This window comes from Camelus dromedarius, chromosome 27 (genome assembly GCF_036321535.1).
Source record: "Camelus dromedarius isolate mCamDro1 chromosome 27, mCamDro1.pat, whole genome shotgun sequence".
Lineage (NCBI taxonomy): Eukaryota > Metazoa > Chordata > Mammalia > Artiodactyla > Camelidae > Camelus > Camelus dromedarius.
In genome coordinates, this window is record NC_087462.1 from 13,880,732 (window position 1) to 13,907,827 (window position 27,096).

Sequence of the window (27,096 nt, forward strand, 5' to 3'; positions counted from 1 at the left end):
TAGAGATTTACCTATATGTTTTCAAGATTTCATTTTCAATTGTGCATATTTAGCTTTCTTTTCTCTTTTTTTAGTGAGAAAGGTTAATTATAATTCTGACCTTCTTAATCATTATTTATCAGAATTCTTTGGCTATAAGAATGTTTGGATGGTATATAGACTGGTTGAGTAGATTACTATTTAGCATCTACACTTTCCTTGACAGAATTAGGTGAAACATTACTTAGTACCTCCAAGCTTTTGATGCTGTTTTGACAAGGTGACAGTAGCCATAATTCTCAGCTATCATTGTGTTAAGAAACAGGAACCAGCTGTTTACCTATAGATTTCCACACCATAACTTTGGTTTTCAAGATAAGCAGGGAGGCAAGCAGTTGGAGCTGCAGGTTCTACCCAGATTTATCAAGCATGCAGATCAGGGATACGGTAACAGCATTTGGATAAGATTCATGTGTGTAAATGAATTAGTTGAATGTTGGCTTAAAAATCAAAAATAAAGTAATAAACAAAGCAGTTTGGGATTGTAACACAAGGTATAAGTGAATATCTGTGATTCCATTCTGATGCAAATAAATGGTAGAAAAGATACATAAATAGGAAAATAGACAAATCTCCCATACAGAAGAATACCAAATAATTTATGTAAATACGCCACCTTTAAGGAGGGGGAGCATAATTCTCCACGGCGCAGGTGTTGGGCACTGATAGTGACTTTATTCCTTGGAGTGCAGCAGGGGAAGGGGTGAAAGGAAGAGAAATCCTCTAGTAGAGGAGTTTGACGCACAGTACCTCAGCCAGATGGTCAAAGTTGACGTCAACAGTTTGTCAAGTAAAAGCAAAAATGGACTTAGATTAGGGGAAACTTTATTCAAAACGACTTATGATAAGGAGGGCACTCCAATCTCAGAAATCCCCAAGTTACCTCAAAATTAAACACTGAAAGGCTTTTTCTTTTATAGAGTAAGGAAGGGTAAGCAGTGAATAAGTAGAAGTTGGGTGTTATGAGTTGAATTTTTTTCCGCTCCCTCCTCAAATTCTTATGTCGAAGACCTAACCCCCAGGACCTCAAAATGTGAGTGCATTTGGAGACAGGGCCTTTCAAGAGGTAATCAAGGTTAAATGAGTTCAAATACATGAGCCTTAATGCTATCTGACCGGTAACCTTATAAGAGGAGGGAATTTGCCCACACTAAGAACACCAGGGATAAGTGCACACAGAGGAAAGGTCATGTGAGGATGAAATGAAAAGGCAACCATCTACAAGACAAGGAAAGAAGCCTCAAAAGAAATCAAACCTGCGAGCACCTTGGTCTTTGACTTCTAGCTTCCAGAATGGTGAGAAAATTAATTTCTACTGTTTGTTACCCAGTCTGTGGTGTTTTGTTATGGCAGTCCGAATGCAAACTAATAGATTGGGTGAACTAGGGGGAGCAACAACCAGTGTGGTTTGATAGGATATATGTCTCACTGTGGTCAGCCAGTTTTTGGGAAAAGGATGAAGGGGTCTGTGGAGAGGAGAGAAACCTGACAAAAGTCTGGTTAAGACAAAAGCAGAGGGTAAGAAATGGGCAATTGTGAACACTTGGTCAAGTGATAAGTCATGTTGATAATGTGATATGATTTGATGAGAATGGCACTTCATTTTTGTTCTCTTTCTCCTTGGAACTCGTAACTGTGGTGTAATCAAGGAAGAAAATCTGACAAATCCCAATTGACGATATTCTACAAAATACCAACCAGTGTTTCTCAAAACTGTCAAGGTTATAAAAAACAAGAAAAGTCTCAAAAACTGTCATAGTCAAGAAGAACCAAAGGAGACATGACTATTAAATGAAATGCAGTGTCTAAGACAGAATCCTAGAATAGAAGAAAGACAGTATATAAAAACTAAGGGATTCTGTCCCACTCCTGGGCATATATCTGGAGGGAGCTTTAATTCAAAAGGATATATGCACCCCAGTGTTCATAGCAGCACAATAGCCAAGAAGTGGAAGCAACCTAAATGTCCATTGACAATTGACTGGATAAAGAAGTGGTATAGTTATACAATGGAATATTACTTAGCCATAAAAAAGAATAAAACAATGCCATTTGCAGCACAGGGTTGTACCTGGAGATCATGATTCTAAGTGAAGTAAGCCAGAAAAAGAAAGAGAAATATCATAAAATATCACTCATATGTAGAATCTAAAAAAAGAAAAAAAAAACACTAATGAACTCATCTATAAAACAAACAGACTTGTGGAAATAGTCAACAATCTTACGGTTACTGGGGAAAGGGGGTGGAAAGGGATAGATTTGAGAGTTTGAGATTTGCAAATATTAATTGCTATACATAAAAATAGATTTAACAGATTTCTTTTGTATAGCACAGGGAACTTATTCAATATCTTGTAATAACCCTTAATAAAAAAGAATTTGAAAATAAATGTATGTATATATATGTATGACTGGGACATTATTCTGTACACCAGAAATTGACACATTGCAACTGACAATACTTAAAAGAAACTAAGGGATTCTGAATAAAGTATGGGCTCTAATTAATAGTAATATATTGCTATTGGTTCATTCACTGTGATGAATGAATCACAGTAAGGTAAGATGCTAGTAATAGGTAAAACTGGGTGTGGGGTATATGGGAATTGTGTGTACTATCTTCACAACATTTCTGTAGATCTAAATCTATGCTAAAGTAAAAAGTTTACTAACGGAAAACAATGGCGATAGATAAGAACAAAGAATTTCAACAGTAGTCCATTTCAGACAACAAGGTAGCACAAATCCATTACTAATAAGTTCAAAAATGCTTTGAAATATTGCTCTATTATGAAACATGACCCAACTGCTCGTTTAGGGAATTGTGGCTTTGGTATAAAGAGTATTTTTGCAATTACCAAAGTCTGTGAAAGTAATATTTACTTGCTTTATGCATAGTGCCAGTCAGTGGAGAGATTAGGGTGCCAACTCATGTGCGTTTACTTCCAGAGCATCTTTTCTTCCCAAGTCTCCAAAACATTTGGTCTGGATGGAATCACTTTTATACCCAGGCCTTCACAGATTATCCTCAACCACATGGTTTTAAGGGCCTTTTGGGGCAGGATCCCTAAGTATCAGGCAGCATTGTCTCACTGCAGTATTTCCACTGATGAAAATACTTTCATGAACCATTGTCACATCAGAGCTGTCTTCCACTTAAGAAATCACCCAGCAAGGATACTGTGGAAATAAGCTTTTGTGACCATAGACTTGAAAATTTTATCACACTTTTCACTTAGCATTTGTATTTAATTCTGTCTTGCTCTGGATTTTTAAAAATTCATGTCTGCTTTCTTTAGGATAATCAAAAAGGGAAATAAGAAATCTCACTGGGCAAAAGATAGTCGTTGATTTTACTGGCTATTTGTTGTATTTTTTGCTCAGCTCATAATTAAAATCTGATTTCTCCAGGCAAAAAAAAAAAAAAAAAAAAAAAAACCTGCCAGGAAAAATAATGTTCAAATTTGATAATTGTTTTTAATTCTTTGAAAAATGGGTTCATGCTGGCAAATTTGAATTATTTTCTTATAGAATTTTATTTTTCCTAGGTTCAATAATTTAATGTGATCAGCCTTTTGGAAAATGAATGTAATATTTCAGTAGCTCAAAAACATGATCGGTATGTAAGTATTACGCTTACAGTTTAATTAGAAAACTAATGAGGTGCACTTGCCAATCTGATTGGTGAGGAACTGGTACAGTAAATTTCTATTAGCAGACTTGAGTATTTCTCTTCCAGCTCTGCATTCACCCAACCTCAGAATATAGGGATTATTACATTGGACACCTGCCATCCTGGCCTTTGGAAACTATCCTCCTGTAAAACCACCAAATTCATAATAGCTCAGAATAAGGGAGCTATTCCTGGAAGATTCAACTATGTGTGAATTTACCTAAAAAGAGCAAACTATGGGACAGATTAAGTGGCTATTAATTACATATAAGTGAACTAATTAACAGAAATAAAAGTTTGATAGAGTAGTATTTAGCTAGAACTTATATTTTTATAAGGGAGTATACATATATACATATATATTTGTAGTATATTATGCGGTATAGGTGGTAAATAGAAGAGGGACACATTTTCAGTGTCTTTAACTCTGCTTTGGAAACCAGAAATATTTGTCACCTTTCCAGGCAACTCACAAGCTTGTTGATGCAATTATACTCTGACACATACACTGTTTTAGCACTAGTCACCTCTCATGATTTATAGAAATTTTGTATTTTAAATCATTTTCTGCACTTACCTTCCAACTGTCTGAGCCTCATTCTCACAAACATTGTAAATTCTAATGATGATCATATCAATGTAGAGCTTGAATTGATGGAATGAATCAACAATCTCATTGGTTGTTGTGAATAAAACCAACATTCCATTGTTAGATTTCATTTTGGTATTACTGAGCCAAGTTCCATTATTTATAAAACATTGGATTTTAAATCTTGTCAATAAGAAGACTTAAGGCAGATTTTTACTTTCTTGCTAAAAGCCAGCAAACTTGTTTAGACAGTAAAGCCTGAATCAGAAATCCCAGTAAATGCACCGTATTTACTTACTAATGAAACAAGTAATGACAAAAACAATATTAATAAACACAGCTACCATGTACATAAAACAGTGTTAAAAAAATACAAAGTGGTTTACCATATTATTATAGTTTATCCTCTTAAAAAGCCTGTGAGTTATTATTGCACAGTTTTTAGTTTTGAAAATTAGAGACCAAAATGTTTAATAATTTGCCCAAAAATACAGTGAGTGCTGAAACTGAATTTGAACCTGGGTCAGCCTGACTCTAAAGCCATGGCTTTAATTATTTTGCTGGACTACAGTTTAATTACCTATGAATGAGTTATGCTTTCCATGGAAAAGAAGGAAAGCTGATGAAAAGGATGTGAAAATTAATTTGAATTGAGACAAAATTCATTGTTAAGGAGCAATGTTTATTCATAATTTCCCTACTGCAAAGTAACCCAATACTGCAGTTATTCCATTATAAACTGTTTTCCCAAAATAACTACTGCTATGGAAAAAAAAGTACATCTCTCCTTTTAAAAAGTTGAGATGTAAAATTGAAATATTGTTAGGAAAAAAGTTGTGTTTCCCATTAGATCCCATATATTATATATAGTTGTATATATTATATGTATTTGTTTATATATAAGTAGTGGAATTCTTTTTGTGTTGTGGTTGATTAGATCACTAACTACTTGAGATGGAGGCAGGCAACTTAGAAGGGGAAATAGCAGAGAAGTTAAATTAAAGGCAGATTGAGCCAACTGAAGATCAATCCAAAATGAAGGCTAAGAGCTCTGATAATGTGAATCAATAAAAATATGATTGGACTTCGAAAGGTGTGATTTTTTTCAAGCTGCTTTTCAGGAAATGATCTATTGTGCAAATTAGTATCTCTGAATTTATTTCTAAGAAGTCTGCAGGTGGCATATTCTTGAGCTCCTCTAATCATCTTGTAAATTTCTATCCCATGTGTCCCAAACATCATGTTGTGTAAACTTTCATTCCAAGATTTAGGTTTCAACAAGGATTTAAGCACCTACTAAGGGCAAAGTAAAATGCTGAGTGTTGATGATACAAACGTGAACAGTTGTTTAGCATGGTGACTGTTAGTCCATAGTCAGTCCACAGCCCAGTATTGAGTGAATGATTGGAAACCCCAAAACAGATCATGTCAACAGATCAATCAGTGCTACAGTAGCCTAAATACTAGGTGCTACAGAAGTCCGGCTTTACCTAGTCATGGAGAATGTGGGAGTTTGAGTTAGAGATTACAGATGATAGAGATTAAACACCCTTTATCTCTAACTCATGCCTGATCATCTTATAGAAATTCATTTCAGAACTAGTAGTTGTAACTTAAGAATGCTAACTCTCAAAACCCTTTTAGAGCACGCGCTTGGAGTTCTGGGTTTGATGCACTCTGTATCTTTCCTGCTGTGTGTTACATTGGGCACGTTTTTGTTTTCTCTGCTTTAAATGAGAACAGTAATTGTGCTTACTTTATTATTTGCTGTGAGAATAAAATGGGTATATGTGAAACTCTTGCAACAAACATAGATGTCGGCAAGAATTATTATTAGCCTGTATTTACATAATGTGACTAGTTTTCAATGTTTAGTTGAATAGACTGATTCGCTGGTTAAGTCAATGGTTAAAGAAGAAATAAGAGATGATGTAAAACATATTAGAATCAACACAGACACATTAATCTTATTTTGGATGTGAAATCTTAAATATATTAAACGAACTAAAATTCACCTGAGACCTCAATCTTTGACAATCCTTAGAGAAACTGAGATCACCTAATTTTTCATTAGTAAAAGCAAACTTTCATATTTCTGTCTTAAGAAGCATTGTAGAGGGCATTTGTCATTGTTATTTAATACCATTCTGGGAAAATGAAACGGCATCCATCATTTCCTTTTGGCTATAGCTAAGACACTGAGTGAAAAAGTGTGGATACATGAGCACTACGTTATCTATCCCAAAATTTAGAATCCTAAAACAGACTCTAAGTAACTAATGGAGAAATTTGAAAAGTCTATACAATTATTTTTTCATTCAAAGTCTCTTTGCACACACTATGGATTTTTATAGCTCCAGAAGATATGTTCATTTCCATAATGACATGCTTTAATAAGCTGAATTTCACAAAAGAATGTGAGTTAGAAAATACTCTTCCTAAGCAAGTCATCTTAACCTGGGGCAGATTATTGATCTAGGTTCTGTCCATGGATGGGTCAAAGTGTCTGTGCACTGTTATAAATTATATTGTACCTGATGGATATATACACATGTACATTTTGTAGCTTTTAGTTTGCATCAGGTTCTAAGACAGCATGGCTTTAAATGGTTAAGAACAACTATCATAAAAGACATTTTCACAATTGCATTCAAGTAAATGAAATTGTTTACCATAAAGCTTTTTCTTTTGCCTTCATTTCTTCATCAGTCCCCTTCAAATTCAGAGCTTTAGTATCATTTCTCTACAGAGAATTAACAATTCTCTCTCTCTTGAGTTCCGAGTCTTCTCTCAAGCATCTAGTGGGTAAACATCACCAACTGGACAGATTAGACTCAGTTGTTCTAATGCTTGATAGCTCATCTTTTTCAGACATGCATTCCTCATTCTTATTAATAGGAAAAACTCCTAAATAATTTATCATGGTATTTTTCACACACTTATTGAAATAACTAGTCTTTCTTTAGTTGTGATGATTGTTCCTTATAATAAAATGAGTTGGTGGCATAAAGGTGAATTTTTTTTTGACAATAGTAAAGTTACCTGAACTAGATTCATCATGATGAGGCCTAAACTGAGACAAATTTACATTTTGAAGTTTGGTACTTTCCTAACAAAAGAAATAACACATTTACTACACAATTTTCTCAAGGAATTCAAGCAATCCAGGGATGACTGAGGAGCAAACAGAATGGTTTATTTGAATGAAATAAGGATTAGTTAACATACTAGTCTAGATATGCTATGTCAGTTAGCTCTAGCTGCATAACAAGCCGTTTTTTTTTTTTTTTTCTGTTTTTTTTTCCTTTCAAGTCTATAAATTGGTTGTTTCCGCTGGTCTGATCTAGTCATGGCTGGGAAATGTGGGTTTGCTCATGCATCTGGGGTCACCTGGTCCATCAGCCAAGGGTTGGCTGGAGTAGGATGGTGTTGGCTGGGAACACTCAGCTCTTCTCTGCATGGCTTCCCATTCTGTAGCAGTCATCATCTCATGGCAATAGCAGGTATCCAAAAGAAGTATAAATGTGCAAGTCCTTTGTGAAGCCACTGCTGGTATCAAATTTTTTTTATTGCCCAATTGACCAGGACAATGAAATCGTCCAAGATTCTACGTGGTAGGACTCTACTAAAGGGCAAGGATGCAGAGAGGGCATTATTTGGAGCCATCAATTCAATTAAACTACCACGCTTCAGGTGATGCTATTGAAACAGATGACTCCAAATCACAGAGAACTGAGGCACATGACAGAGATTTATCTTTCTATTATAGTCACTCATGAATCCAACTTGATGGAGGCTCCATCTCAATTCAAGATGATATGCAGCATTGCTTTTAGAAGAGAATGACTGGAAACACTCTAAATTTCCATCATGAATTATGGTATATCTATTTGATATATCTGTTTATTTGGATTATGGTATATCTATTTCATTGGATACTATGTAGCCATAACAATGTGAATTGTGATGTATATTTCATGAGATACTATGTAGCTATTACAATTAATTAGGGAAAATGTACTGATATGCAAGTATATGTGAGATACATATTTTAGGAAGAGGCATAAAAGAATGAAGAATATGTCAACCCTGGCATAAGAAAGGAGAGGAAAAAGAATATAATAAATAAACACACAAACACATGTGCATAGAGGCATCTTGGGTGTTCATAAGTCTCTAGAAGTATAAACAAAACGGGAAAATAGTATGGGAATAAGTTGGACAAAAACTAGGAGTCAAAGGAAGTCTTTTCAGAAAATAGCTTTTTATGCTTTTTTAAGTTTGAACCACATAGTTTTATTAGGTATTGATAAATAACTAAACAAACAAATAAATGATTAAAATAACAAGAATCATTAAAAGGGAAAACAAAAGAGCATGGATTGTTGGCAAATATCTGTATTCTAATTCTGACCTACCTCTTATACTAGTGAGAACTCAATCAATTAAGATAACTTCTGTAAACTAGAGTTTTCCCCTCTAAAAGTAAAGGACAACAGCACTTCCCCAGCATAATGGTGCAGTTTAAATGGGAGAATCCATGTAAGGCACTTAGCTAGTATTTGGCACATGGTAGCTGCTTAATCAGCTCAATGTTCTTGTTGCCACCATTGTTCATTATTTAATTATAAGAAATAAACTGTAAAGCAGCTCAAGTACAATTCAGGTTGGATTTCCACTGAGAATGTTTTTCTAGATTGGTCTTCTCACTCTTTTTAATGCCTTACTTAGAACGTTAACTTTGCTCTCTTTCTGATCTTAATATTATTGAAAGATCAAAATCTTAATATCTTCCCATCTTAATATTAATGAAAGGTCAAAATCAACAATTAAAACATGATGTAATCAGTATTAAGTAACCATATTCTTTAATATTATGTTAGAATTCTCAATTATTCCTTGTGTTGGCTGCATGAAACAAATGAATTCTAGAAATTTCTCCTTGTAGAAAAATTATTGTCATGATATTAAGTTTTCTAGTGGAGGGAATTTGGGCTGTTTTATTTATTTGCTTTGGATCTCAGTTGTTTCAAATGTCCCAAGTGTTAGGTACTATCATGGTGTCCTTCACTGAAGAAAAGTCTTTAACTTTTTATAGAAACAGACACATTGACTTTTTATTTGCAAGCTTGTGCTCTGGAGATCTTGCTTAATTAATCTGGAAAGTTTTTTGTTGTTTGTCTGTTTTAAATAATAGAAGTATCTTTCCTCCTTAGTCAAAAAATTGAACATAGATTGAGTATTAAATGACATCAAGGAATTAACGTTAATTTTGTTAATGTCATTGTGAATATCTAATAAAATATTCATAGTTTTAGAGATGCCTACCAAAGTTTTATCAAGAAGGGGCAGTGACTAGAATTTGCTTACCCTATGTTAACTCAACCTCAAAAGAAAAAAAAAATAGAAAAATAAGGGGTAAATTCAATTGTTGAATCTGAGTGATATATTTTGTAATTTTGAGATTATTTAAAATTTTTTGTAATGACATTTTTTTAACCTAGAAAAATTCTGTACTCAGATTATTCCAAATGTATCATTCTCCTTCAACCTTGAAGAAACTTAACCTTGAACCTAGTGTTATAGGGGTGTGATTTATGCAAGAAAGCCAACTTCAGAGCTCCAACGATCAGAATCCACTGAAAGGAAAAGCTTGGTTCTGCGTAAACATGTTGGCACAAGAGTATGTGTTTATCTACTTTGTGTTCAAATAAAATGGTGAAAGGAAGCACAAGCTGTGTTCTAGCCTTACTGAATTTATTTCAGTTTTTCAGAAAAAATGCCTTTTCTTTGTCCTTGTACTGTCTGCCAAAACACGCTCGGTTGGCTGCCTCCTATGTGCAGTTAACGACATGTCCTTCAGCAGGGTTTCCCTAACTACCCCTCCCATCCCTAGAGTACAAATATTTTCATATATTTTTCCTGTAACAGCGCTTATCATATTTTATGATTAATGCTCGTTATATTACCAGCACAGAGATGTGCTTAACAAATCTTTATTGAATGAATAAGTGAATTAATGTAGATATGTACACTGCTTTTAAGATTTGGGAAATCCATGGATCAAAGTTGTGCCTGTATATTCCAATGCTCAATGCTTCCAAGTAAATAGAATCATTTAAAAATATTAGAGCTCAAATCTTGACTTCTAAAACATACATGCACCCATCTAAATCCTGATCTCCTCCATGGAGCAGCCACATCATAATGGAGTCTGCTATAGCTAAGAAAACAGTGTTTTTGTCTTTTGCCCAAGCCTGAGTTTTTCTACATAACAGGTCAGCTACACTGAGTGATACTTTCTGGTCCCCAATATATTTGTCTTTCTTATTGAACTTTCATGCTTCACAAAAGACAACCCTGGGTCAAATCATGTTAATTATTCTGACTTTTTCTTGTTAGAGTAAACACTGACATAAAGAAAAGATGGAGGCAATTTACCAACACTTCAAACCTAAGATGTTTCATGCACAAGTGTTTCTAGTCTCATTGTTATTTATCTTGTTAAGAGTAAATGAACATGGATGTAAACAAGGAAAATAGTTTTACACTCTAAAAATGAAGAGAATGCCATGTAGAGCATAAAGAAACTTCAATAATCATATCTGTCAAGGAAGAATTCATTGCTTATTAATCACAAACCAGATTTTATAATAGTTTATACTTGTGTTCAAAGTTCTATATTTGCAACCCCAAATTAGCAGTGGTTTTTTTCCTGAATAAATTAGATCTCTTTCAGTATGCCTCAGAATAGTGATCAAGATTTCTTCTTTTTTTTTATGTGATGAAAGTAATATAAATAGTTGGTATAAAGGTTTTCTTTCATCCATACTTAAAATTTTAACTGAAAGTTTCCTCCCCATATTAACGTATTCCAGCCACTTGACGAGATAATGCTCCTCTGATGTTGTGTATCTTGTCTAACCTTTATCTTTGTCAGAAAAAGAAAGATTTTTCTTGGAGATATCTGAATTAAAAGAATGCAGTTTGTCTCTTTAATGGTAGGTTGGGGAGTTGTGGCATGATATGTGCTGTATTTTGCCACAGGCACATGCCACTTAAATGAAGTGCTTCATTTACAAAGTAATAAGAACATTAGCTAAATTTGTGTTCCTAAATGCGAACGGAGAAGCCAAATAAAGGTTTTAATTCAAGCAAAAAATCCCAACTTGCCACGTTGTTAGGTTTTTGACAGTTGCTGATTTGATTGGCCATCTTTCATTAGTCACAGGAAGAATTAAAGCTTTTCTGGAATTTAATTTTAATTTCATCAGTGGCAGGATCAGCTGTTGTTTGTCCTTTAGTATGCTTGACTTGTTCCTCTGATTAGTAATAATCCTTAATATTCTATTCTTTCTAAAGTCTTAATTTAATAGGAAACTACCTAGCTGTAATTTCATTTACAAGTTCCAGAGGACCACTATTATTTTCATTCTTCATGGCTTATGAAAAAAATCCCATCTTAAACTCAGTGAAAATTAGTGGAGCAAACCTATACTCTTAAAGAATTAATTTTCCCAAAGAATAAAGTCTAAAAGTTTATTATTTTTGCAGCCTACACTGTCTCTCCTATTCTGTTCTTCAGTTAACATCAGCATATCCTTATGTTTGTCTTATTTACTTATCAACTCCATAAAAATAAAATACTGTGTTTCAGTGACATAGTATTAAAGAGTTATCATTGTTTTAAACAACTTTTCTTAAGCTGTTCATGTAAGTGTGTGTGGTTCAAATTTTGTCTGTAGACTAGTATATTATTTGCTTTTATAGCAATTAGTCGTTTTACAGCTGTCATTGAAAATTAAGGCCCCTAACTTTTAATTTTAACAAATAGAAAAGTGATTTGACATGGCATGTATCCTTTATTCTAGAAAGTGTCTACGTAGTTCTTTAGAACATAAACATACACCAATCACCAATAATTATCCTCTGTAGCACACCTAGGTAGGTAATAAAAATGGAATTCTGGTAATTCTACCTTTACATTGTTATACTTGATTTTGAAATGATTATTATTGTACTATAAATTCTTTCAGTGATTTGACTCTTCCACTCCCTTTCCCTTTAATTTTACTGTCATAGAGGTTACAGCTTAGAGTTACCCCCAAATGATTTTACTATACAAAAATCAATTTTATTGTTCTTTAATGAGGTAATTCTTTTTTAGGAAAGTGTAAACTATATTCCCAAATAAAAACTTTTTTTGTCTAAGTTAAAATGTTGTTATTAAAGATAAACCATCACAACTGAGTTAACATTTATGAAAACAGGTTCCCTAAAATCAGATTTAGATTATTATATAATCAACTTTAGAATACATACCATCTTGTAATGTTTCAAGTTCCAAAATATGAATATTGGGAATCTCTTTATAATTGCCAAATTCCTGCCATTCTAAAATAGTAGGACAAGGGACTTCTCTGTTCATTTGGATATTCTGATTAAAATGAAATTATTCTTCTGTTGAAATATTATAAAATACAATGTATGCCACATCAGTTTTATTTTGGGGGGGAATAAAAAGTATTTTTTATATATTTTTATATATATATAGTATTTGTGTATATACAATATATTATGAATATATAAGATTTATCTTCCTGAACATCCTTACACTAAAATTGCTGCTAAAATTTCCAGTTGTTGGGATTCTAGATAAATAGGACATTGTTCTTGTGCATAATTATTTCGTGTATGATTGCTAAGCACATCACAGGTTGATATAATAAGACAGTCTTAGGAAATGGTAGAAAACTTACGGACGATCTAATGCAATTACTACTCTGTTAATATGGCCCACTTTAAAATAACCTTGGTGATCTGCCAGCCAAGGCTCCAATACTCAATGGGGAGGTCTCATTCTCCTGCAGCAGCACAATTTATCATTGCAGCTTAGGTTACCAGAAGTTTCTTACTATTCCCTGTGGCAAGCAAAAATCTTCCTCCTTCTAGCTTCCTCATAGCAGTCCTTTCATTTTATCTCTCTACAGACCACAGCCTAATCCTTCACATGGTAGGACTTCCTGCACGCCATTTCATTCATTCTTTCCACTATTCTGGGAGGGAGATGTGAGTGCCACCCTTCTCTGACTGAGGATATGGAGAAGCAGAGATACCAGGTTAGTTGATTGAGCCACACAGTTGAGATTATACTCCAGTCAGTTTGCTTTTGGTCCAGTCTTCTCTTCAAGACGCTTACAGTTTTCTTTTTCTTGTTTGAATAGAGTCAGCTATTTCCCAATGAGATTCTGAAATTAGGCTTAAATAGGTTTTATGACCTGGTTTTTAGTTTCCTTAACCATTCATATCTATATCATAGCTCTGATAAAATAATTTGAAAATAAACATTGATATGTGCTTCCCCAGGAGAGTGCAAGTTCCATGAAGAAGCCATGCTTATTCATATTTATAATTGTAGGTTTTGGTATAGTGTCCAGCATATAGTATGTGTTCAGTAAGTGCTTTCCTGAACTCAAATAAAAATCAGTCTTTAAGTAAGGACCTTAGAATATAACCAAACAAAACGTCTCTCATCTTATGTTTTGCCATCTTTTCATTTATTTATTTAGTCAGTACTTACTGACCATTTTCTAGCTGCCTAGTAGAGTGATAGGCACTGAACAAGATTATTTAAGTCCCAGTCACCATTGAACTTACTTATTTTCTGGATCTGCCAATCTATAAATGTTAGAAAGTCCTCAACTGGCTAATAGTGTTTTAGGACATAATTTCATCATCATCATATTATTTTATAATGACTACTCAAATTATGCTGATCAAAGTTTTATGATTCGTGATGTTGTCCTGGATTTCCCATAGGAACCTTAAAGTTAGAGCATGAATATAAATAGTGAGAGAAGGAGAAACATGAGTGTAAAAGAGAAAATAAGTTTGAGGGTTACAAGGAAAATGTAGCACAGACACTCAAACACACAAAACAGCTCTACTACATCAATTTCCTTTTGGTTGTCTTTACTATAAGATTATGTTTTATGGTTGTTCATATACAGAATAACTAATGAATAGAGGCTTGTGTTACCATCTATGAAATCTCCTCAAAGCTGCATGAGTGCTCCCCGTCAAAGCTGGGTCTAAGCTTTCCCCTGCTGAGAACATGACTTTGTTCTCATTAAATATTCTCCACCACCAGGGCACAATGCTAAATGTAACTTTGGAAGATGAATCAAGGAGACTTCTAATGTGGGGTTTTAATCAATGGCCAATTCAGTAATAAAATATCATGGTAGTAGTTAGCAATATCAGAATTCCTGGCCCTGCAGATTTGGTATCCAGGTCTCTGTACTTGGGTTGTATGCTGTGTGACCTGCTCTGACTGGTACAGCCTATGTAACATTTTCTTCCTCCTAAGACCCTGCTTTGGAAATGTGTCCCATGGGATTGGGTAGCATCAAATATTTGAAACAAACGGCACAGTAAATGTTAGTCTTCTTTCCTTCATCTCCATAGCTCATTACCAGGAAGATAGTAAAATTAGTGAGTCAGCAGTATATATGTAGTTAGGCCATAGAAGCAAGTGTACCTTCAAAGAAGTGTTTTATGAAAAGTGAAAGTCTGACCATGGTTAGGGCTTCCATCCCATGCAAAACAAATATTTCTTTATTCATGAAAAGAGCTACCTCTAGCAAACCATGTTTAGTGGAAAAGCTATATTATAACTCCCTAAGTTCTGAAATACTTACTAGAAAACACAAGATTTAAGTGAATTAAATGAATTCCCTAAGAACAGAAGAATTGAATATTCTAACAGAAGAGTGAGGTTTTGTTTGTTTGTTTGTTTGCTTTTTGTTTGCTTTTGGGTTTTTGTGTGTGTATGTTTTCCCTGCTTGGTATATTTGAGACAATTTCTCAATTGATTATCTAAGTAATAATGGCCAGGGATGTTTCATGTGATAAATTGGTAAAATATTCATTACTGGGGAATAGAGTTAATGAAAGATTTTTGTGAGTGAGACACTATGTGGTAGAGTTTAATATGTATAAATTAAATCATCTGCTTGGAAATATACTAATAAAAGCAATGAATTAAATATCAGGGCCAAGAGATTTGGACTTATTAATGTGGTGTAACTCTATTTAGCAAACTCTAATTTGCTGAACACTGATACTACTGGTAAAATTAATAAGCAGAAAAAGTATATTCAGCAAAATCCAAATGTATTAAATATTAAACTTTAAAATTTAATAAAGATGTATTACAATATTAAAAGTTGGAAGGAAAAGAAACTTGATAATTTTAAATAGGTGTCAAGGCATTATTACTGTATGAGCTATAGGAAAGCATGTTACCAATGTTAAATTGTCAGTCATGCTTTGCAAGCTCTAGTCAGCAAGAATGAGTTCTTATAAAGAAAGATATCTCATCTATCTCTCAACATTCTGAGATTTTTAGATACTATATTTCAAAGCCATCTAGGGACAAACCATATACTGGTATTGACTACCAACAATGAAATGAACAGTGTCACAATATATTGAAGTAAGAGTGAGAAATGTGTTGTTTACCTTTTTGCTATCCAGTCAGTGCAATGATTCCTTCTCATACTAGTGGCTTTAATACAGTATGCAGTAGAATATTAAATGCCTTTTAAATGTCAGGCATTGTTCTAGATGCTGGGAATACAAAGGTGACCGAGACATCCATGCATTCAGCAATTATGGAACATGTATTTAACGGAGGCAAATAAAGAACAATTAAATAAGTGATAAAAGAATAAAATTTAAAATGGTGTGATGAAAAATAGGAATGTGTATTGTGCAGGAGGACCTGTATCAGGTCACTTTTCTGTGACCTATAAGGCTTTATATACATATGAATAGAAAATCAAACCTTTTGGTTATAGTAGAGATGGTTAATACCATTTAACTGGCACTTAAGAGGATCATTTTGGGAGGAGCTTCCATGTTTCTTCAAATACAGTATTGATGCACCTAAATATGATATTGACATACTGTAAAAAAAAAAAAATCCCAGAAGTCCAATTCGGGGGGGGGGGGGGACTAAACACACAGTGGATATCCTTGTATAAATCAATGCATTTGGGCAGGACAATTGACCTTCAAGAGCCTGAGAATCTCTGTGTTTAAAATGGAAATAATATAAAAGCAACCCATGAAGATAAATTATGTAAAAGTGCTTTGTGAAATGCAAAGGGTTACATTTTATTTTCCAAAATGACCTTTTTAGGGACCCACTTTGAAGCAATTGTATTATTTTTAATAAAAACACTATCCCCTGGATTCTCAACAGACCAAGTGAGGAAATGTTATACCTTTTATAAACATTACAAGTCAGAAAGGAGTTTAGTTATCTTGTTTGCTTTTTGTTGTTGTTATTAAGAGAGAGAGAATGACTTTAGTTTTAGAAATACTGAATTTGGAATGAAAAGAGACCATTCAAGAAAGTTGAAGAGGCAAGACAAGGCAAACAGGACGAGACAAGGATGCTGAAGTTAGATATTTAATTTTGAAAGTTATCTGTGTGTGTTTATCAGCTGAAAAAAAGGATTCGGCTTTGTTTGTGTGAGCATTGTTAACTACGGAAAAGAGAAGTCTGAGACTGACAGGTTCCAGATTTCAGAGGAATTAGTGGTGAATACATTTTAAGAAGGAAATGATCCATGGTGATCACTTTTTAGAGAAGCCAGGTGGTCAAGACCAGGATTCCAGTGATGGAATGGCATGATAATTAATCAGGTTGCACCTGTTTTAGACATATTTTTAAACATTTTTAACATCCTTGAAATTGGAATACATCATAAAACTGAAAATAATACCATCATTATAATAGGATTTTTCAGTGAAATATAAAATGATAGTGCTTCTCTTGTTGATGGTCTTTTAGATTTGATTAAACAACTGTTCCCTCAGTGGCTAAGAAGCATAACTTGTTGGGAAGCTTTGGGCAAGAAAATTAACCTTCAAGAGTCTGAGATTCTCTGTGTTTAAAATGGGAATAACAGAAAAGCAACCCATGCAGTTATGGAGGCCAAAGAAGATAAATCACATAAAAGTGCTTTGTGAAATGCAAAGGGTTACAGACATGTAGAGCTACAGCCATCATCATTGTTAGTCTTTGACTAGAGAGGGCTTGTTCTTTGGCTAGTGAGTACAGTATATTCAAATAAGGAAACCTGGATTGATTGTTCTGATTTTATTTTAAAGCAACTATCAGCTACCACTCATCACATAAGGCATAACAGAATATAGGCAAAAAAGCAAATGGACGCACAAAGAGTTTTTCCAAATATAAAGGTGTATAGTGAAATTTTAAGTTAGTTCTTAAATATAACCCATTGATAATAGAGCATGCCAAGTCTGATCATGTTCAGTCATTTTAATGATTTGATTAGACCCTATTTTACAAAATTCTTACAAAACTTCCCAAAGTTAAACCTTTTCTGCTGTGTAGTCATTCTGGATATTTGACCATGGAATCTAATGGAAATTCCATTTTTTTCCCAGTTCCCTGCACCATCCAAGAAAGAGAGCTATCACTTCAGATATAGTCTTATCACCTGTCAGAATCTCACACTGCCTGAAGATGTAGTTTAGGAGATAAAGAATCTGACTCTACAATTTTCAACATCAAAATGGATTGAATGATTGCAGGCACAAACGGCAGAATTAAGAGACCTTACTAGGAGACAGCTTTAGCTTGTGACCTTAGGCAATCCACTTAATCTCTTTCCCTCTCTCCCTCTCTTAGACGCCCAATCTGTAAAATAAGATTTATGATTTCTGCCAGCACCTGTGGTTGTGAAGCCACATTGCATATATTTTAGTTGGTCAGAACATAATCCACATACATACTTGCATAAAGGATTTAAGATTTGGTTAAAATCAAATAATACAAAAATAAATAGTTTGCATATTTGTCTGTATAACTGGGCTTTCCCACAACAGTGGCATTATGGTGACCTGTAATCTGTCATGTTTCAAATAACATCCCATAGACAGAGAAACAGAGGAAGAAATAGAGGCAGTGAAAAGACGGAGTAAATGGATGAGAACTTATCAAGCTAGTAAATGCTTCTCTCTGGTGATTGAAGCATATGTGAATAAATACTAGAAATACAGTGAACGCTAAGCATATACCACCTTAGGAAAATGAAAATGTATTGTTGGTTGAGTCCTCACCAGTGTGGAATGAAGGAGCATTGCCATTATAGTAGGAGATGATTTTCTGTGTTATGTTTCCTTCTTTTATCTTAAAATTTCTGAATATTTTCTGACGTCAAACCTAGCATTTTATAGTTACTCCCACATTTGAAAGAAAGTAATTTTATAATTTACTCCTGCCATTTACAGGAAATTTCTAATAGACTTTCCTTTTTTCAGTCATTTCCCATTCTCATTATTCCTTTCTTACCAGTGCCCCTTTAGAGATTCCAGTTGTTGCTAATGGAAGGTGAAGGTCATTCAAGTCCTCACTCATTTGCAGAAAACATCTTTTTCTGCTACTTTCACTATGTAAGGATCTGGCATTAATGTCTTTATATTTCATAGAATATTGAGAAATGTCAGGTAAAATATGTGGGACAGGCTTTTAAAAGAAACCTCTATTTTCACAATAGACATTTAAAAACATTGATCATGGAGTTCCCTGAACAGAACTGTCTTTGTCCGTCTTCTTTCTTATTCAAGTCTTCTTGGATCTCTCATTGCCAGAAAGCCTCCCTAAAAATATCAATTACGTTATGTCATTTTCTAGCTCCAAAATCTTTCCTTGCTTCTCATACCTACAAAGAATAGAGTCAAAATTTATTTTCTTTTCAAGGCCCTGCTCTTTTATTATCCCAAGCTTCCTTCCCAAGGGCATTTCCTTGACTCCTGTGAAATGAAACCAGGATTTCAGCCAGACTTGTGTGATCATAGAAAGAGTAGCCACTACTTTTGGGGCACTTCATGTGCGCTTAATTCTCACATAACCTCTTGAATCAGGTATCTTCATTTTAAGGTAAAGGAACTGAAGCTCAGAAAAAATGAAGCAATTTGTCCAAGTTTATATGACTCTTAATTGGTACAGCTATAAATTAAATCCAGATATGATACCAAAATGTGTGTTTCTGTCTACCAGGCTAAGCACAGTCAACAGAATGCCATGTGTCTTTCTGTTGTGCATGCTTTGTGCACAGAAAATGTTGTTTTCCTTCATCTCTACTGCCTATTCAGATCTCACCCTTTATTTTGGTTCCAGTCACAACCTCCTGCACTAGCCAACAATGGGCATCTTAGCCCTTGGCCATTTTCTTACACTTAAAACATACACTGACAACACTGACCTAGGAAACCTAGTCCAATCTTGTGATGTCTCAGGCTTTGTGGTCTTTGTTTTCTTTTATGGACATTATTCTTTTAGTAACAGAAACACCCTATTTTTTTTTTCTCAGGAATTAACCCATATCTAAATTTTAGGTTCAGAGATAGGCATGTGGCATAGTTAGAGCTAACAACCACAATGAGACTTCTATCTGTAAGAGGAGTTCTCTCATTCCTAATGGGACTGTAGCAATAGGAATGAGATGAGCCTGGAACCTTCCCGAGTTCCCTGCCTGAGACAGAAAATAATGTAGTGGAAGATAAAACTGAGATATGAAAGAGAACACATCCTGCTAACAGAGTTCAAGCCCCTGGATTAAGCTTTACTTGAAGCTAGACACTGGATTTTTAGTTACCAGTCAATAAATTCTTTATTTTTTTGAGATAAGTCTGTGTTGGGTTTTCGATCTGCTACAACTGAAGACCTAGATCAGGGGCTGGCAAGTTGAATAGTTACAACTGAAGACCTAGATCAGGGGCTGGCAAGTTGAATAGTTGTAATAGGAATTGGATGACTTTAAAAACCTAAAATATTTATTATCTGGCCCTTTATTTTAAAAAAAGTTGCTGACTCCTGACAATCATTTAAAAAAATTAATTTTGTTGTTGTTTTCTTTTCCCAAGCAGACATTTAAGAGAGTCTTTTAAAGAGGATTTCCTTAAGACAGGGATCTAATTATCTATTATCCCCTCATGCTTTTCATCCCCTTGCCATCATAATCACAATGCTTAGCATTGTTAATAAACATCTTTAACAAATTCAATACCTACTAAAAAACCTTTGCTTTGCAAACTATGATCTCTATACAGGAGCCAGTCTGTAAACACTTTGTAAGCATAGAATAAGTGTAGATTTAAGAGAAAGCATTTAGAAAGTTTAATAGCAATTTGATATTTATTTGTCTTCAGGTGTTTGATCATTTTTCCCCAGTAATTAATTTTACTACATTTTACAAAAGTTTTATTCTAGAATGGAACATGAGACAGTAAACAGTTCTTCAACTCAGATAGTTTGAGAATCACTGTGTTAAATGCAAGAATACCTAGTTCTTCTTGAATACATGTATACATGTTATATGTTATACATAAATATATAGAAAATACATATACATGGTTCTCTTCCTAGGTCCTGAATTTATTAAGGACAGAATTATATTTTATCTTTGGATTTTTATCATCATCTATTTCAATATCAACTAGTAGACATTCTATTCTTATTTACTAAATTGAATAAAATTACAGAGCAATTGCAAACTGGAGGGAAGGGATTGTGCTTGTAGGGCCATCTTTGATGCTGTGTTAGAAATGGATCTTTGCCTCCCAACACAAGAGATCCAATTTTCTTTTAGTGATTTAGTGTTCCTTCTTAAAATAGCCTGGGTGTTCCCTGGGGGATCCACATTTACCCCTGCTGATTCACATGGGTTAGATGGGACATTATTATCTGTTTCATGGGTAGATGATGTAACACAGGGCCACAGCCATCAGCATATTAGAGCTCCTTCTCCACAGTGATTGGTTCAGGTTTGGGCTGGTGAATGAAGCCTGTGAATTAGAGCTTTGTTGGAATTGCTTCGGCTAAAAATCTGAAAATTTTTTTTAATGTTGGCTGTGTTACATTTTCCATCACATTTGTTGAATCCCAAAGGATATAGCCCCAGGAGAAGCTCCTGGTCTTCCTATTACTATTAGGGGAGAGACTGTAATGGAGTGAAAGAAACACGAGGAGATGAGGAGGGTTTAGTTAGAGAGAAACTAAGTTTCTAAACTAAGATGACACTATCTGAAGCCCCAGAATAAAGCTTCACCTGAAGTCTTCCCAGCTGCTGTACTTTCTAAATTCATGAGGCAATAAATCCTCTTGGTGTGTCTGTTTATTCTCCTAAGTCAGATTCTATTGTGTACTATAATACTTTCAAGAGAGAAAGCCCTGATACAAATACATAGTTTAATAACGCATTCAAACTAGCATTTCTTGATAAATTATTAGTTCTACTGAGTAAAACTTAGGTAAGAAATCTAGAACTTTTATCCTTTTCATATTGTTGAGTGTTTAAGAATAGAAGAGCAGAACCTTCATCTCAAAAAGAAAACTTACATGTAAAAAAGACTTATAAAACAAAATAAATTAATGGTTAATGTGATAAGCACTAAAAGGACTAAAGAATTCCTAAACAGACGTTGGAAAAATGAAACCTCTTAAGTGCTTCTTTTGCCTCTTCTAATCCAGCTACATATTTTTTTCATCCAGTTTTATTGAGATATAATTGACATACAACATAGTATAAGTTTAATTGTGTAGCATAATGATCTGACTTACATACCTCATGAAATGATTATTACGGTAAGTTTAGTGAACATCATCTCAGCTACATATGTTTTTAAAACTGGTTAATCTTCTTTATTATCTGACCATAGTCTACTATTATATCTGAAAATTCATATTTATGTGTAGACTTAATGACAAGCTTTTCTAATTATTTTGGATTGATACTCTATAGAGAGAGCTTTGAGGGAGCCAAGAATTCTCATCATAATGATCACAAGTGGACATTTACTGAACCTGATTTCATACTAGCTCATAAACTCTTTTTGTGCTTATTTGTATGTTTTTAAAAATAAATATAAATATATACATAATTGCTTATATTTTGGATGCTCTTCTAAGGTTTCTAAGTAGTTTATATTCATATATCTACATATAGATATATCTCATTTAATTCTATAACAACTCTAAGGAGTGGCCACTGTTATTAGACCCTTCATATAGAAGTGGACACGAGGCACAGAAAAATCAGGTAACAATTAAAATATTAGGGTCATGAGTTAGTAAGTATTTGAATCCAATTAGTCTGGCTCTCAAGTTCTTTCTTAAGAACATCACTATCTTGCCTGTACCATTTATATGAAATGAATGACTAATTTTACTTTCTCAAAAGTAAATGTAGTCAGATTGTTTTTTGGAGGATTAGTTCCTGTCTTCCCACCAGGCTGTGTAATTTTACACACTGTAAGACATACGCCTTTTCAGGCTTCCTCCATAAATGTAACTTAATGCTATTTGAAGATAGTAATGTGGTCATATGTATTTTTGTATTCCATATTGTGCAGGGTAAGTAGCAGGTATTCAGCAAGTGTTTGGAATTTAATTGAGAATTCCATTACTTACTTTGATGTTTTTAGTATTATCATAATTTTTATTTTGCTAATATGTTCATAGTGGAGTTCCATTTGATTGACTCAGAAATAGGGAGACTGAAACACTTAAGATCAATAAATAGTTTGGGGAAATAATGAGTTCTAGTAGTGAACTAACTCTCAAGTCAGAGTACCTTTTGCAAGCTCTCTCTTGTAAAATACAAGGAAACCTATTCAGTCAAAGAAGTCCCAAAGTGCTTGGCAGGTAAGTTCTGGGAGTACGTTAAGGAATAGACACACACACACACACACACACACACACACTATTGTTGAATGTATGTCTTCTCTGTGCCCCCAGGATATTCTTAGAAGCATAGAACCAAAACACCCGACACCCCACATCTTACTAATCAATGTGAGCAATCCAGTGTATCTGATGTTGAGAAATTGGCTCTGGAAAACAGCCCTGGTCAGCAATGTTACCTTCAAACAGGATAGACAATACAGACCTTTGAGTCGACTATAGAAGTTTGGCCCAGAGCCTGCAGCACAAATTGACAATCTTTTCTAACAGTTTCTAACTATACAGTGATTTGGAACTTAAAGTTGTAATTGCACTCTAAGCCTCAATTCATTTCTAATACGATCCTCAGGAAGTTTGAAATCCTTATCTTACAGGTGTTTATATATTCGTCCCAAAGCAAAATTGTTAACTCAGCATCATAACTTGGAACATAAATCTACAAAAGCCAGAGAACTCAACATCACTGCTCCCAGAGTAATTATAACTTAGCCCCTTGCACTTAAATAGCTTTTTATTTGATTAGATATAGTCTGAGCTGTTTTTTTTTCAGTGTTAACATAAAATAAATTTCTTCAAATGGGAAGAGGTGGCCAGTATTTAATTGACTTTTACAACCATTTGCTAAAACTTAACTTGGTCAAGAATTTTTAAAGCCATGTATTTGATGAGAGAGTTATAAGGAGATTTTAAATTTATAAATTCAATCTCTGATAAAGAAGAAGTGGAAGAAAAAGTGAGACTAAATGCTTATAATTCTGGAGGAAATAAACAGTCAATAGTTTTCTTAGATCCTGACTCACGGTAAATGCACTTACTAGTGTTCTTCAAATTGATGTAGGTGTAAAAATGGAGAAACTTGTAAAAAGTCTAGAATCTCTGATTATACGCCCAGAGATTCTGATTCATTTGATCTAGAATGTGGTCATTAATTTGCATTTTTGTAAGCTCTTCAGTGATTCAGATACAAATGGATTAAGTAACACTCCCATAAGTCTATTCTGCTGAAATTTATATTTACTATATGTAATCACAGCCTAAAAATGTATGTGTTTATAAATGCCATGTTTATATACATATATTCATTCAGGTACATATATGTAGAGAGAGAGAATAAGAGAGTAACTACTTCATTGCTCTCTGAGAATATTCTAGAAGTCAGAAATTATACATCTAAATTTTCTATGTTAATATATAGCATTTTTTCAGTAATAAAGTGTGTTAGGTACTCCTAAAGTCTACACAATGAAGATGTCATTTCTTATTTTGATAATGAAGCTGTGTGCCCAGTTACACAATTTTTTTTCCTATTTTTCAGAGGGGACAATGAGAGAAGTCCTACTGAAATAAGTCACAAGTTGGTATCACCTCTTGGCTTTCTGTGTTTTAAAAATGTATCATATAGAAGAAATTAATTGTGTGAATCCTCTCTTAAGAGAAAACACCACATGCCCTTAACTCTCAAGAACACAATAAAATTTGTGATTAGATAGATCTGTAAATATCTTGTCCAGAAAAATCCAGAGATTTTTCAGGGAAAAGTGAGTGCTCATGCAACAAGACTTGTACCTTTTTTTGGTTAAAGAACGCAGATGGTAGAATTGCATTAATTACCAGCCGAGATATACAATTTTTGAAAATGAAATTGTACTTTCATCAGCCATTATACATATTGAACAAGAAAGGAAAGGCCAAAGTGAATAATATTCTTTTGGAAATTGCTGTATAAGCTGTACAAGACATTAAGGTCTAGCTGTAAGTGCTAAGAGGAGTATTTTGCATAAATATTCCACAATATTGGATATGTTTCTCTCTGCCTGTAATTAGAGCTATGATTTACTCAGAGAAAGGAATAACTTTGAAATAATAATTAGAATGTATGTCTCAAAATTGCCAGAATACATATCCAGTCTTTTGATTAAAAAAAAAAAGAAATAGGCTCTGTTTCACACACACTCCAACCACCCAGCCCCCCCCCCACACCTGCTTGAAAGGAAAGCACAAACTATTTTTAGATAAAATACTAGCTATAAGCATGTAACTTTTATAGCTTTATGTGAAGTAAATGTGAACATGTAAATGTTATTTAAGTTTTTGTGGCTGTGCACACAACTACAAAATATACTTTAGGACAAGTAAACTATTTGAAATGACATTATTATATGCAAAACTATGGAAATTTTTATTTCTATAATCTAAGTTGGGAAAAGCAGTTGGGTCAGTCTTCTCTGCTTTACTTCTGAACTGTTGGTACTTGTGTAGCATTTAAATAAGTTTGTGAGCCCTTCAGGCAGTAAGTTTCCTCCAGTGGAACATTTGGACAAGTTTTTAGGTTTTCATCCCTGTGTGTACTTTGCATGCTTTTTCTTCTTGGGGCAGAGAATGAACAAATCCAAGGTGAAGTGTTGAAGTTAGACCAGTTGTAATTTCCTTCCGAGTATGTTAAATGGATGTTAATGATTCGGTGGCTAATACCTAGACTGTTCTGAGAAAACAAAGATGTACTGTAAAATGCTTTGCGCCCTTGGGCCATGCTGGAGTTTTCTTTGAATCTCTAAACTAATCCCTATGGGAAAGGAGAAACAGAAATTATATTTGATATATTTTACAATGCCGTAAGTAATGAAATGCGAAGGTTGCTGTGATTTTCTTATTTGTAATTACAGCTTTCTAAAATGAAAATAAATTAATTTTAGAGTAAAACTCCCCATTCCCAGAATTGAGAACTTCCTCAAACTTTTCTTTATGGTGTAATTCCCTCCCCTTACATATGCAAAATTAGGCTTCATATTTATACTATCACTATTATATAATGTTACTTTCTTACTCTTCTCTTAATTGCTTCCAAGAACTTCTACCTCCACCAAATAGTTATCCTTATTAATGATGCAGTTGCACAGCACTTTACAGTTTATAATGTGTGACTTTTTTTTTTCCCCAAAATAAATTTGAGACAATTTGGAAAGTAATATGAAGTATATATGGATATAAAATCACCCCAACCTCTACCACCTAGCACCCAGTAATTTAAGTGTTTCCCACTTATCAATCCATTTGATCCTTTTGATTATCCTACCAAGTAGTTATTAAAGTAAATTTGGCACCAGTTGGTAGATGATAAAATGGTACAAGATGGCCAAGGACTGTTCAGTCATGAATTTGGTGTTTTAAAAAAACATGGCTTTTAGTCAAGGCCAGTGTATTCTGTTTGATCAGATGGATATTTAATTCTGTTTTTGAAAGTTAGATCCTGTTACACATAATATGTTACTTTTAGTTATAATGATGACTTTGGGTGAAGAAAATTGTTGTATCTGAAGAGTTGCATATACTATGTTTAATAGTTAATAGTTTTAAATCTTATTATCATCTGATCTGGCAAAGAGAAAGAGGAGGTAGAGAAGACTGAGGAGGAAGAGGCAGAGGAGGGAGAAGAGAAGAAGAAAGAAGAAAGACAAAAATTGTAGTATTGGCTAAAGAATGATTCTTGAATACTCCATAAACCTCATTTGAATCATGTAGGGTTGCTTGAGCAGTATTCAAACTTTACTGGGATACATTTTGTTATTGTGTCACTTTAGATTGTATATGTCCTGAATTTGAGTCAACTTTGGAATTAGAACCCCTGAAGTCTTTAAATGACTCCTTACCAAAGTGTAATGAGATAACACTGTCTTACGGGAAATCTAAACTTTTTTGCAATGTACAGAGTATCAAAGACTACTAAAAAATGTAAAAAGGGAGAAAGAATGCAAGAAGTTTCTTTCTGTAAACGTGAGTATGCATTGACAATAACAACCAATTTTAAAGGAACATTAACAACTTAATGCTACAGCTTAAAAGGGACCACTGAAATACTGCACTGGGTGTCCCATGGTAGTCACAATATAGTTGCAGTCCTCAGATATAGCCAATTGCTTGCATGTCTGTTTGTACAATATAACCTGACATGCTGTCCACGGGGATGTGGGGTGACAGGTCTAGAGACCACGTCAGCTGTACCTCCTCGTGCTTTGC